Genomic DNA, 13,447 nt, shown 5'->3' on the forward strand with positions numbered 1-13,447 from the left:
AATAAAAATTTAAAATACTATTTAATTAAAATTCCGGCACAAAGGAAAGTTATTTTAAAAGTAAATATTGTAAAGGGATAATCCCTTTAAAAAAAACCGGCTCTCCGACATTAAATTGATCGGCCCCTTAATTGAGCAACACCATCGAATACAAAACACCCGGCAACTTCCACAATTAAGTTTTCGCTGCAAAGCCAACATCCATTGGGCCGAAAATTGATTAACCGCAACCGTCTAAAGTCGAGTGGGGGTCCGTCGAACGTCGACGGTCCCGGGCCCCTTATTGAATTTTAACTGAAATAAATTACACACGCTCCCTCCAAATCCGGCGAAAGAGTTGCCGGACCACTAATGAAAATGTTTGGCCTCTACGGTCCCGCAAATCCCGGGACCATCGTCTAGTTTCTATTCGGGGGGTGGCGGTCAAAAAGAAACGGTCGGGGGTGAGTTTCCGGAGCGGCCACCGGAAATCTTGAGAATTTGTTTTGAAGTTTGTTACCGAATTAACTTCTTCTTTGCATTTCTGAGTCTATAAAAGGGTTTCTATTAAATTGGTAACTTTAATAATAATTGATTTTTATTAATATTTTCTGAAAAAAAGGAAAAATAAACGTATACACTCTGCATATTTATTTAAAAATAGGGATTTATTTTTAATTTTCTAATCCTCTAAGTAATTTGGATGGTTAGGATGGTCCCTTAAATGTCTCCCAAGAATGTCCCAGATATGTTCTATTGGGTTAAGATCTGGACTTCGAGGTGGCCAGGCCACAACATTAATCCCAGCGTCATAAAAACTTGGTCCTTTCCCAGGATTAAGAGGAAGCAGAAGTCAATAGTATAAACTCAACTCAGAAACTAGTTACTGATTACTTAAGTTAAAAAATAATTAACATCAAAATGGCAGTTGGCCTGTGACATCAAAAGATGTATAAATAGTAGTTGGTTAACATATTTAAAATGTCTAGATTTGAATGCTTTGATGTTTAAAGAGGAATTCTTTCAAAATCCTAATCACAACATTCCTCCGGTTCCCCACAGTCAAACTCCCATCCATCCTCCACATTAATTAAACCGTTTCAATTCCAGAATCCAATCACGGCCCGTCCAAACATCTCCGGCAGATGAACAGATCGGACCTTAACCTACGGCAACGAAGAGTCGGCGGCGGTCCACCGGAGGACGGCAGGCGTCCGGAACGCAGGCGCCCGATGGCGTCGCACCACAGCGTCAAGACGCGCTCCCGCCGGCCAGTGATGCACATGACGCGGCGGCGGCGGAACGCGTCGCGACGCACTGGTGGAGACGCGCGTATCGACGGCCGCGGCGATATTTTGCCACAGGTGCCCCCGTTACTTTGGCCAGTGATCGGTTTACAATTTTAATGTGTCGTGCCACTTTTCTCGCTTTATGCCTGTAAGCGAATTTTTAGTATTTGTTTAAATTTAAATTTATTTATTTATAATAATTTCATTTAGTAATATTTATATTTAAAATTATTTATGTATAATTATTTAAAAATATATTAATCAAAATTGCTGGAAATAAATATTAAAATACCCAATTAAAATATACCATCAAACTATATTTTTTTAAATACTTTGATCAAATATTTAAATCATTTAAATTATTATTTATTTAAATTTAAAATTATTTATTTATAATTATTTAAAAATACGTTTATGAAATTTGCCAGAAATAAATAATAAAATAGTAAATTAAAAATTCCAACATAATTTTTTAAATAATTTGATAAATGTTAAAATCATTTAAATTATTTTTAGTATTTATTTAAATTTAAAATTATTTATTTATAATTATTTTAAAAATATTTATGAAATTTGCTGAAAATAAATAATAAAATAACAAATTAAAAAATACCATCAAACTTTATTTTTCAAATATTGTGACAAATTTTTAAATCATTTAAATTATTTTTAGTATTTATTTAAAGTTAAAATTATTTATTTATAATTATTTATGAAATTTGTTGGAAATAAATAATGAAATAAGAAATTAAAAATTATCATTCACTTTATTTTTTAAATACTTTAATAAATTCCATTTAAATTATTTTAAGTACTTACTTAAATTTATATAAATAAAAAATATTTATGAAATTTATTGGAAATAAATTATAAAATAATAAATTAAAAAATACAACTAGGCATTATTTTTTTTTAATAATTTGAAAAATATTTAAATCATTTAAATTATTTTTAGTATTAATTTAAACTAATAATTAATTATTTATAATTATCTAAAAATATATTTATGAAATATGCTGGAAATAATTAATAAATTAACTAATTAAAAAATACCATCAAATTTTATTTTTTAAATACATTAAAAAATATTTAGTTCCTTTAAATTATTTTTAGTATTTATTAAAATTTAAAATTATTTATTTATAATTATTTAAAATTATCTATTAAATTTGTTGAAAATAAAAATAACAAATCAAAAAATACCAAACCAAACTTTATTTTTTAAATAATTTGACAATTTTCTAAATCATTTAAATTAATTTTAGTATGTACTTATATTTGAAATTTGCAGGAAATAAATATAAAATAGCAAATTATTTTTTTAAAATACTTTGATAAATGTCTAAATCATAATAATATAAAAATACTTATAAAATTTATTGAAAATAAATAATAAAATAATAAATTAAAAAATACAATTAGTCTTTTTTTTTAAACTTGAAATTTAAATAATATTTTTAGTATTTATTTAAATTATTATAATTATTTAAAAATATATTTATTGAATATCCTGGAAATAATTTATAAAATAACTAATTAAAAACTACCATCAAACTTAAATACTTTAAAAAATATTTAGTTCATTTAAATTATTTATTTTTTTTTAGTATTTATTAAAATTTAACATTATTTTTTATAATTATTTAAAATTATCTATGAAATTTGCTGGAAATAAATAATAAAATAACAAATTAAAAAAGACTATCAAACAATATTTTTTAAATACTTTGACAAATATTTAAATCATTTGAATTACTTTTAGTATTTATATAAATTTAATTTTTTTTATTTATAATTATTTAAATACTTAGTAAACATTTAATATTTAAATTATAAAATAATAATATAATAAATTATATTAACTAAAACTAATAATTTATGAATTTAATTAAAAATAATAATAACAAGATTACAATATATTATTATATTATAAATATATTAATAGTAATTGTATAAAATATTAATTATTTTATAAATTTTCCTAATTAAAAATCATATTATAAAATATTTTATGTCCATATCTTGTTAATTTTTAACTGTTAAATACAAAAAATATATATGTCATATTAGATTTAAAATGGTTTCAAAATAAATAGAACTGAACCACTTTAAAAATAAAAATAAATTGAAAAATTATATTAAAAATAGACGTATCTTAAGCACTTTCTGTTTGGCCTTATGCCAGATTCCCATCACCATTTTTTAATTAGTAATTTGTCAAAAAACAGACTAAAATATAGATAAATATTAATGTTTTGATTCATATTGAAAAATAACTTTTACATATTTAAATAAATATGTAAAATAATTCTCGTATTACAAGAATTTATAAATTATTTTATAAATTCCTCTGTAATATTTAAATGCCTAAAATAAATACCCAGTTATTGATTTTGTATTATTTCAGGTTTAAATATTCTCTCAAAACGTATTTAATTTAGAAAATTTAAATTGTATGTTTGAATAATTTACAGTGGTCAGTTAATGAAATTAAATAACTGCATAATTATATAAATGAACTAACTATATTTTAATAGTATTATGAATTAAATATTATTTCAAAAATGTTACATAATTTTGCACTAAACATTGATTATTAAAATATATAATATATAAGCCGATTTATTTGAATTTAATTCCCAGATAATTCAAAATTCATTGAAATTCAAGAGTTGTTTTAATAAAATATTAAATTTTAAAACTGATTTCAAATACACTGAATTACATACATATATGAGTTAAATAAACTTTATAATTATTCAATAAATATTTCTCTTTATTAAGACAAATTTTAAATAAAATAGTTTGTTAATTCTACATTAATTTAGATTCTGGAAATAAAATATTAAAATTATTTTATTAATTTTATAAATATTTCCCTGATACTGTATTGTATTTAAGTAATTAAGTTTTGTTCATACATTTTCAATTATTAAATATGGAAATTAAAACACAAAATTAATTTAAAATTATTAATTTTGTATATCAAAGTAAAATTGAATTTTTAAAAATACTGGAACTAAAATTAATTTGAACTTGATGAACTTTCAATAGCCATTTTTAAATGTATTTGTATCTCCAAACCTATATTTATTAATACCGAAACTAAATTTACCAAACTTATTACATCTGTCAGTGTTCATTTTGTAAAATTGTTTAATCCAATTTAATATTCAACATACATCATGAAGTATTAACGTGTACATGAAATCGCCATATATCCTGACACATCCTGAAATATAAACACTGTCAAAAACTCAATTTTATTTATTTGTACACATTCCGATAACAAGCTTTTTATGTCGACAAACATTCAATCATACACTTTTTATTAAACCGTCCAAATCACATAAACAAATTTATAAATATAATGTTGCACAATTTAAAAAACATTACAGTGGCAATAACGATGCAAATATCCATTATGGTTGGGCAACTAACGTATCATTTGTATTGTGACGAACAATGGTTCCGGTATTAGGTTATTTCTACCGGAGCCGAAACATAACGACAAAAGAAAAGCGGGAATTCGACTCTTTTTATTTATGTTACGTTTCCCGATTGATAAAACACGGTATGGCGTGCACTGTCAAACTGAAATCGTTAATACTGAAAAGCTGATGTATGGAATTTTTGAATACATTTAAATAAACTAGACGGATATTGTGTTATTCTGAAAGTGGGCCTCCTGGAATTGTACAATGGTGTGAAAGGACTTTATTATGCAAAGAATACTTTACATACGTCTACAGCCCTTCTGGTGTTGATGATTTATCAACTATTATTAAGTAATTTATTCAAAAATATTAATCATATTTTGTCCTTCAGATCTGTTTAAGAATTTATTTCAAAATGAAGTTAGACATAATTAAGTATCACTTAAAAGTCTTTCAAGCCTGGTGGTTACTTGGGCAGTCCTGCTGAAGAGTTCAACTCTAATCGCCATTATAAAAATATCTTAATATCTCAGATTATTTTCTTGAGATAAAAAGACAGCAAATTCTTACCTCTTTTACAAGAATTTAATATTGGCACCTGGAGAAGGTGGATTCTTTTGTTAATCTGGATACAAGTTACTCTGCAGACTTTTCTGTAAGGTTTAGCTCCCTTATGATATCGTTTAGTTCCTGCTGATTAAAATGTTGGAGAATTATAACATCTTCTTCAAAGTCACTGTAGCTTTCTTCATCGGAGGTTGATGTTTTTGTAGCATCTTCCATTAGCTCAAGAAAACTGCTGAAATATGGAATAGATATTAGATAGGTCTTATGATGAAGCTAAATCTTTATTTAATCATTAGTACAACAAACTATCTCTTGTCAATCATTTTATAATCGAAGTCTGGAGTTCTAGATTTATCCTGGTTCCCCAAATTGTGATAGATAAGGCCTTTTCACAAAGTTAAAATTAAGTTTTCTACTTTCTTCTAAAGACATTTTTATATTTATCTAAATTCAATTTACTTGAATCTCAAAAATTGATACTGACTGAAAAAAATCTGAATCACACATTTGAAATATCCTAAATCAGTCCTTTATTTTCAGCACTGAGAAATCAATACAACTGCATTTGACAAGTTAAAAATTAACGTGTTACTTAAATTATTTTGTTCGTTAAAGTGCTAAAAATATACACAAACACTAATCATTTAAATTTAGTAAAATATAAAATTAGTGAGGGTTAATTTGTAATTTAAAAAAATTACTGCTTAAATGTCACCCTTGCAATTAAATTTAATTTGACTTTATCCGACTTCTTGAAAGTGCTCCATTCAATCAATCTCAATCCGCGTGAAAGATTAATTCAGAACTTTAATTCAGCATCTTCAATAGTAATGTCGACTATTTTGGTTGCGGATTAATCATTTCGTCGTCGTCGTCGATTGACGACTTAAAATGGCAAATTGGTAGTAGATCCTTTCAAAAAAAAAAGCTTCAAATAAAAAAGTAATTGAATCAATTTAAACTCGTGATATAAATTAATTTAGAAAAAAAAACGTTGAACCTGAGGAATTTACGTAATTAATTTAACTTCAAACGGGTTTTTATTGTAATTATTATTGTTTTAATTTATCCGAGGAAAAATGTAATTGCTTAAACGTACAGTTTGGCCGTGTCTGTTGGTTAATTGAACGTCATTCACGTGTGCTCATACACACACAATACAATGTAACATTAATGTGGACATAACGTGTTCACCCCCTGAATTGTAATAGGAATCATTATGAAAATAGTTGCTCGTATAAGTTTCAACATTCTAGGTGTCTGGCATTTTCCGTCCAGGCCCTCAAATTCGTCTTGTCACCGGCGCCAACCTGGAATGGAAACGACCCAGTAATTAACCCGATAACCCCCAGTAAAGGGTCTCCTTTCCATCCCTGTAATCGTTATGTATTTGCTTAACAACGCCTCCATGCAGATAGTGCTGCAATTTGGACTCTCTCCTTTTCTTACCTGGTTACGTTTTTTCCACCGTTATGAATCTGCAACTGCTTAATTTAGTCGTGTTTTAATTAACACATTAGCATTAGTAATGTGACGGTGATGGATAAATAACAGGCGGATATTGCTACATTGTTACGTCGCTTATGAAAGTCCGGTCATTTATAACACCGTAACATTTATTACAGTACAATAAAAAAATTATGGGACACCCAACCTTTGTCATTAATTAATTTTCCTTTTAAAAATACAACTGATAGTAAAGTACAACACTTTATGGCTTGGCTAGCATTGATTTTTTACTTGTTTTGGCGGAATTCACTGAATTTATTTACGATAAATAACAATACATTGATTTACAACTGGCTAAGATTGTCTGTGATAATGCCATTCATTATTATTGTTGTTTGAGTAATAATGACAGTTGGATTGTATAATATTAATCTATCGATCAGTCACATGTCATTCCACTGAAATTTTGTGTGTTATAAACAGACTACAGCATATATATTGCGTCTTAAATCGGTCTTTCAACCTGTTTCAGGCTTTTTCAGACAGTAAGAAAAAATTTGTCCTTTAAGCAATATCTTCTAAAAAGCTTCCTTATGAAATTATTTATTAATTAATAATTTATTTATTTTTATTAACTGTTTGTATTAATAGTTACCTACAAAAATAAAATATTGTATTTTTAAACAATCAACTAATAATAATATAAAAATATATAAAATTATTGAAAAATTTTCCCAGTCTTATTAAATTATTGAAAAACAATATTTGAAATAATTATTTTTTAAAAGTCGTTATAAATGTATAAAAAATTTAATTTTAATTAGTAATTTTTGGAAAATACAGAAACAAAATATTTTCTTCTCTCTTACCTTAAAGTAGAGATGAGTTAATAAACTTTAAGCAATATCTTCTAAAAAGCTTCCTTATGACGTTATTTATTAATTAATAATTTATTTATTTTTATTAACTATTTGTATTAACAATTACACACAAAAATAAAATATTGTATTTTTAAACAATCAACTAATAATAATATAAAAATATATCAAATTATTAGAAAATGTTCCCAGTCTTATTAAATTATTGAAAAACAATATTTGAAATAACTATTTTTTAAAAGTTGTTATAAATGTACGAAAAATTTAGCTTTAATTAGTAATTTTTGAAAAATACAGAAACAAAATATTTTCTTCTCTCTTACCTTAAAGTAGAGATGAGTTAATAAACTTTAAGCAATATCTTCTAAAAAGCTTCCTTATGACGTTATTTATTAATTAATAATTTATTTATTTTTATTAACTATTTGTATTAACAATTACACACAAAAATAAAATATTGTATTTTTAAACAATCAACTAATAATAATATAAAAATATATCAAATTATTAGAAAATGTTCCCAGTCTTATTAAATTATTGAAAAACAATATTTGAAATAACTATTTTTTAAAAGTTGTTATAAATGTACGAAAAATTTAGCTTTAATTAGTAATTTTTGAAAAATACAGAAACAAAATATTTTCTTCTCTCTTACCTTAAAGTAGAGATGAGTTAATAAACTTTAAGCAATATCTTCTAAAAAGCTTCCTTATGACGTTATTTATTAATTAATAATTTATTTATTTTTATTAACTATTTGTATTAACAATTACACACAAAAATAAAATATTGTATTTTTAAACAATCAACTAATAATAATATAAAAATATATCAAATTATTAGAAAATGTTCTCAGTCTTATTAAATTATTGAAAAACAATATTTGAAATAACTATTTTTTAAAAGTTGTTATAAATGTACGAAAAATTTAGCTTTAATTAGTAATCAACAAATAATAATATAAAAATATATAAAATTATTAGAAAATGTTCCCAGTCTTATTAAATTATTGAAAAACAGTATTTGAGATAATTATTTTTTAAAAGTTGTTATAAATGTATGAAAAATTTAGTTTTAATTAGTAATTTTTGGAAAATACAGAAGCAAAGTATTTTCTTCTCTCTTACCTTAAAGTAGAGATGAGTTAATAAACTTTAAGCAATATCTTCTAAAAAGCTTCCTTATGAAATTATTTATTAAATAATAATTTATTTATTTATATTAACTATTTGTATTAACAATTACCTACAAAAATAAAATATTGTGTTTTTAAACAATCAACAAATAATAATATAAAAATATATAAAATTATTAGAAAATGTTCCCAGTCTTATTAAATTATTGAAAAACAGTATTTGAGATAATTATTTTTTAAAAGTTGTTATAAATGTATGAAAAATTTAGTTTTAATTAGTAATTTTTGGAAAATACAGAAACAAAGTATTTTCTTCTCTCTTACCTTAAAGTAGAGATGAGTTAATAAACTTTAAGCAATATCTTCTAAAAAGCTTCCTTATGAAATTATTTATTAAATAATAATTTATTTATTTATATTAACTATTTGTATTAACAATTACCTACAAAAATAAAATATTGTGTTTTTAAACAATCAACAAATAATAATATAAAAATATATAAAATTATTAGAAAATGTTCCCAGTCTTATTAAATTATTGAAAAACAGTATTTGAGATAATTATTTTTTAAAAGTTGTTATAAATGTATGAAAAATTTAGTTTTAATTAGTAATTTTTGGAAAATACAGAAACAAAGTATTTTCTTCTCTCTCACCTTAAAGTAGAGATGAGTTAATAAACTTTAAGCAATATCTTCTAAAAAGCTTCCTTATGACGTTATTTATTAATTAATAATTTATTTATTTTTATTAACTATTTGTATTAACAATTACACACAAAATAAAATATTGTATTTTTAAACAATCAACTAATAATAATATAAAAATATATCAAATTATTAGAAAATGTTCCCAGTCTTATTAAATTATTGAAAAACAATATTTGAAATAACTATTTTTTAAAAGTTGTTATAAATGTACGAAAAATTTAGCTTTAATTAGTAATTTTTGAAAAATACAGAAACAAAATATTTTCTTTTCTCTCACCTTAAAGTAGAGATGAGTTAATAAACTTTAAGCAATATCTTCTAGAAAGCTTCTTTATGAAATAATTTATTAATTAATAATTTATTTATTTTTATTGACCATTTGTATTAACAATTACCTACAAAAATAAAATATTATATTTTTAAACAATCAATTAATAATAATATAAAAATATGTAAAATTATTAGAAAATGTTCCTAGTCTTATTAAATTATTGAAAAACAATATTTGAAATAATTATTTTTTTAAAAATAGTTATAAATGTATAAAAAATTTAATTTTAATTAGTAATTTTTGGAAAATACAGAAACAAAATATTTTCTTCTCTCTCACCTTAAAGTAGAGATGAGTTAATAAACTTTAAGCAATATCTTCTAAAAAGTTTCCTTATGACGTTATTTATTAATTAATAATTTATTTATATTTATTAACTATTTGTATTAACAATTATCTACAAAAATAAAATATTGTGTTTCTAAACAATCAACTAATAATAATATAAAAATATATAAAATTATTAGAAAATGTTCCCAGTTTTATTAAATTATTGAAATTATTCTAAAAAACAAATTTTTTTAAGGAAAAATGAATTTTGAATCAGTAATTTTTAAGTATTTACTTCTTTAGAGCCTGCAAAGTTTTCTTATGAAATGTGTTCTCGTTAAAACAATCCCTATGCCATAATTTATTATGTTTCAGTCTTGAAAATCTGGTGTTTTATTAAAATTTTGCCTGCTCATGAAGGACTGACTTCTAGGTGAGATTATATCAGCGTCAGTTACTGTCATAAACACGTTCTTAAACTCCATTGTCTTGTTCATTGTTCCCAACCTTTATGCAAGACCGGCCATTAATTCGCTTGTTCCTGCTGGCGGCTCCGCAGAAAAAAAAACCAGTTGATTTACAACCCCATTAATCGGCCCCAGGTCGAACTTCTCTTTATCTTAACTTTCGCGATGATAAATTTTAATATCGCACCGCCAAAACCAATCGAGCCAACTATTCGGTTTTTTCACGGCCCGATGGAATCCGTTGATCGTTGGATTTATGTTTAGGCGGCGGTTAATTGCCGGTAATTTATGCGGTAATAATTCATCGACATCGCGAAACAATTCGAAACGCGATTCGAGGACCGATGCTCGACGCTACGTGCCATTGTACGGGGCATTGATTAAATTATTTGGTCCGGGACGGCCGTTTTAACTATTGAAAGTTTGGAAATTGCGGCGTGGCCGTGTTTACCGTAACGCGACTACCTCCGGCGTTTTGTGGGTGGCGTTCGTTCAAGTGGACGGCTACAAAATTGTTCAGATTCTCCGGAATTAATGATAGTACATAATTAAAAAAAAAATAAAATGAAACACATATCTAGGTATGTTAATTAATATATAATTTCATAAGAATGCATAAGCAGATTGCTTAAAAATATTAAGTTTACTAATTCATCTGTACTTTAAGAGAAGAGAGAGAAAAATTCTTTGTTTCTCTAATTACCAAAAATTACTGATTAAATTTAATTTTTTCATACATTTGGAACGACTTTTAAAAAATAATTATTTCAGATATTGTTTTTCAATAATTTAATAAGACTGGGAACATTTTCTAATAATTTTATATATTTTTATATTATTGTTAGTTGATTGTTTAAAAACAAAACATTTTATTTTTGTAGCTAATTGTTAATACAAATAGTTAATAAAAATAAATAAATTATTATTTAATAAATAATTTCATAAGGAAGCTTTTTAGAAGATATTGCTTAAAGTTTATTAACTCATCTCTACTTTAAGGTAAGAGAGAAGAAAATACTTTGTTTCTGTATTTTCCAAAAATTACTAATTAAAACTAAATTTTTCATACATTTATAACAACTTTTAAAAAATAATTATCTCAAATACTGTTTTCAATAATTTAATAAGACTGGGAACATTTTCTATTAATTTTATATATTTTTATATTATTATTTGTTGATTGTTTAAAAACACAATATTTTATTTTTGTAGGTAATTGTTAATACAAATAGTTAATATAAATAAATAAACTATTATTTAATAAATAATTTCATAAGGAAGCTTTTTAGAAGATATTGCTTAAAGTTTATTAACTCATCTCTACTTTAAGGTAAGAGAGAAGAAAATACTTTGTTTCTGTATTTTCCAAAAATTACTAATTAAAACTAAATTTTTCATACATTTATAACCACTTTTAAAAAATAATTATCTCAAATACTGTTTTTCAATAATTTAATAAGACTGGGAACATTCTCTAATAATTTTATATATTTTTATATTATTATTAGTTGATTGTTTAAAAACACAATATTTTATTTTTGTAGGTAATTTTTAATATAAACAGTTAACAAAAATAAATAAATTATTGATTAATAAATAATTTCATAAGGAAGCTTTTTGGAAGATATTGCTTAAAGTTTATTAACTCATCTCTACTTTAAGGTAAGAGAGAAGAAAATATTTTGTTTCTGTATTTTCTAAAAATTACTAATTAAAACTAAATTTTTTATACATTTATAACAACTTTTAAAAAATAATTATTTCAAATATTGTTTTTCAATAATTTAATAAGACTGGGAACATTTTCTAATAATTTTATATATTTTTATATTATTATCAGTTGATTGTTTAAAAACACAATATTTTATTTTTGTAGGTAATTTTTAATACAAATAGTTAACAAAAATAAATAAATTATTGATTAATAAATAATTTCATAAGGAAGCTTTTTGGAAGATATTGCTTAAAGTTTATTATCTCATCTCTACTTTAAGGTAAGAGAGAAGAAAATATTTTGTTTCTGTATTTTTCAAAAATTACTAATTAAAACTAAATTTTTCATACATTTATAACATCTTTTAAAAAATAATTATCTCAAATACTGTTTTTCAATAATTTAATAAGACTGGGAACATTTTCTATTAATTTTATATATTTTTATATTATTATTTGTTGATTGTTTAAAAATACAATATTTTATTTTTGTAGGTAATTGTTAATACAAATAGTTAATAAAAATAAATAAATTATTAATTAATAAATAATTTCATAAGGAAGCTTTTTAGAAAATATTGCTTAAAGTTTATTAACTCATCTCTACTTTAAGGTAAAAGAGAAGAAAATATTTTGTTTCTGTATTTTTCAAAAATTACTAATTAAAACTAAATTTTTCATACATTTATAACAACTTTTAAAAAATAATTATCTCAAATACTGTTTTTCAATAATTTAATAAGACTGGGAACATTTTCTAATAATTTTATATATTTTCATATTATTATTAGTTGATTGTTTGAAAACACAATATTTTATTTTTGTAGGTAATTGTTAATACAAATAGTTAATAAAAATAAAGAAATTAATAATTAATAAATAATTTCATAAGGAAGCTTTTTAGAAGATATTGCTTAAAAACTTTAAGATAAGAAAGAAAAAATACTTTGTGTCTGTATTCACCAAAAATTACTGATTAAAATTAAATTTTTCATACATTTATAAAGATTTTTTAAAAATAATTATTTAAAATATTGTTTTATTATAATTTAATAAGACTCGGAACATTTTTTAATATTTTTATATTATTATTAGTTCATTGTTTATAAACATAATATTTAATTTTTGTAGGTGTTTGTTAATACAAATAACTAATAAAAATAAATAAATTATTATTTAATAAATAATTTCATAAGGAAGCTTCTTAAAGAGATTACTTAAA

General features: G+C 23.2%; 1 protein-coding gene and 1 long non-coding RNA gene across 2 annotated transcripts in view; one reads left to right on the plus strand and one right to left on the minus strand.

The window, feature by feature from the left end:
- Window positions 1-1,282: 1,282 nt before the first annotated feature.
- Window positions 1,283-13,447, plus strand: part of LOC109607719 (5-hydroxytryptamine receptor 2C) — a 100,856-nt gene continuing 88,691 nt past the window's right edge. Inside the window, exon 1 of the mRNA XM_049967011.1 lies at window positions 1,283-1,416. The gene's annotated coding sequence lies outside the window, so the exon portion shown is untranslated. The remainder of the gene's footprint in view (window positions 1,417-13,447) is intronic.
- Window positions 5,120-5,525, minus strand: LOC126265443 (uncharacterized). Its single transcript, XR_007547925.1, has 2 exons — window positions 5,276-5,525; window positions 5,120-5,185 (listed from the first exon to the last, which is right to left on the minus strand). It is a non-coding gene; the product is annotated as an uncharacterized LOC126265443 (long non-coding RNA).

This window comes from Aethina tumida, chromosome 4, assembly GCF_024364675.1.
Source record: "Aethina tumida isolate Nest 87 chromosome 4, icAetTumi1.1, whole genome shotgun sequence".
Taxonomy (NCBI): domain Eukaryota; kingdom Metazoa; phylum Arthropoda; class Insecta; order Coleoptera; family Nitidulidae; genus Aethina; species Aethina tumida.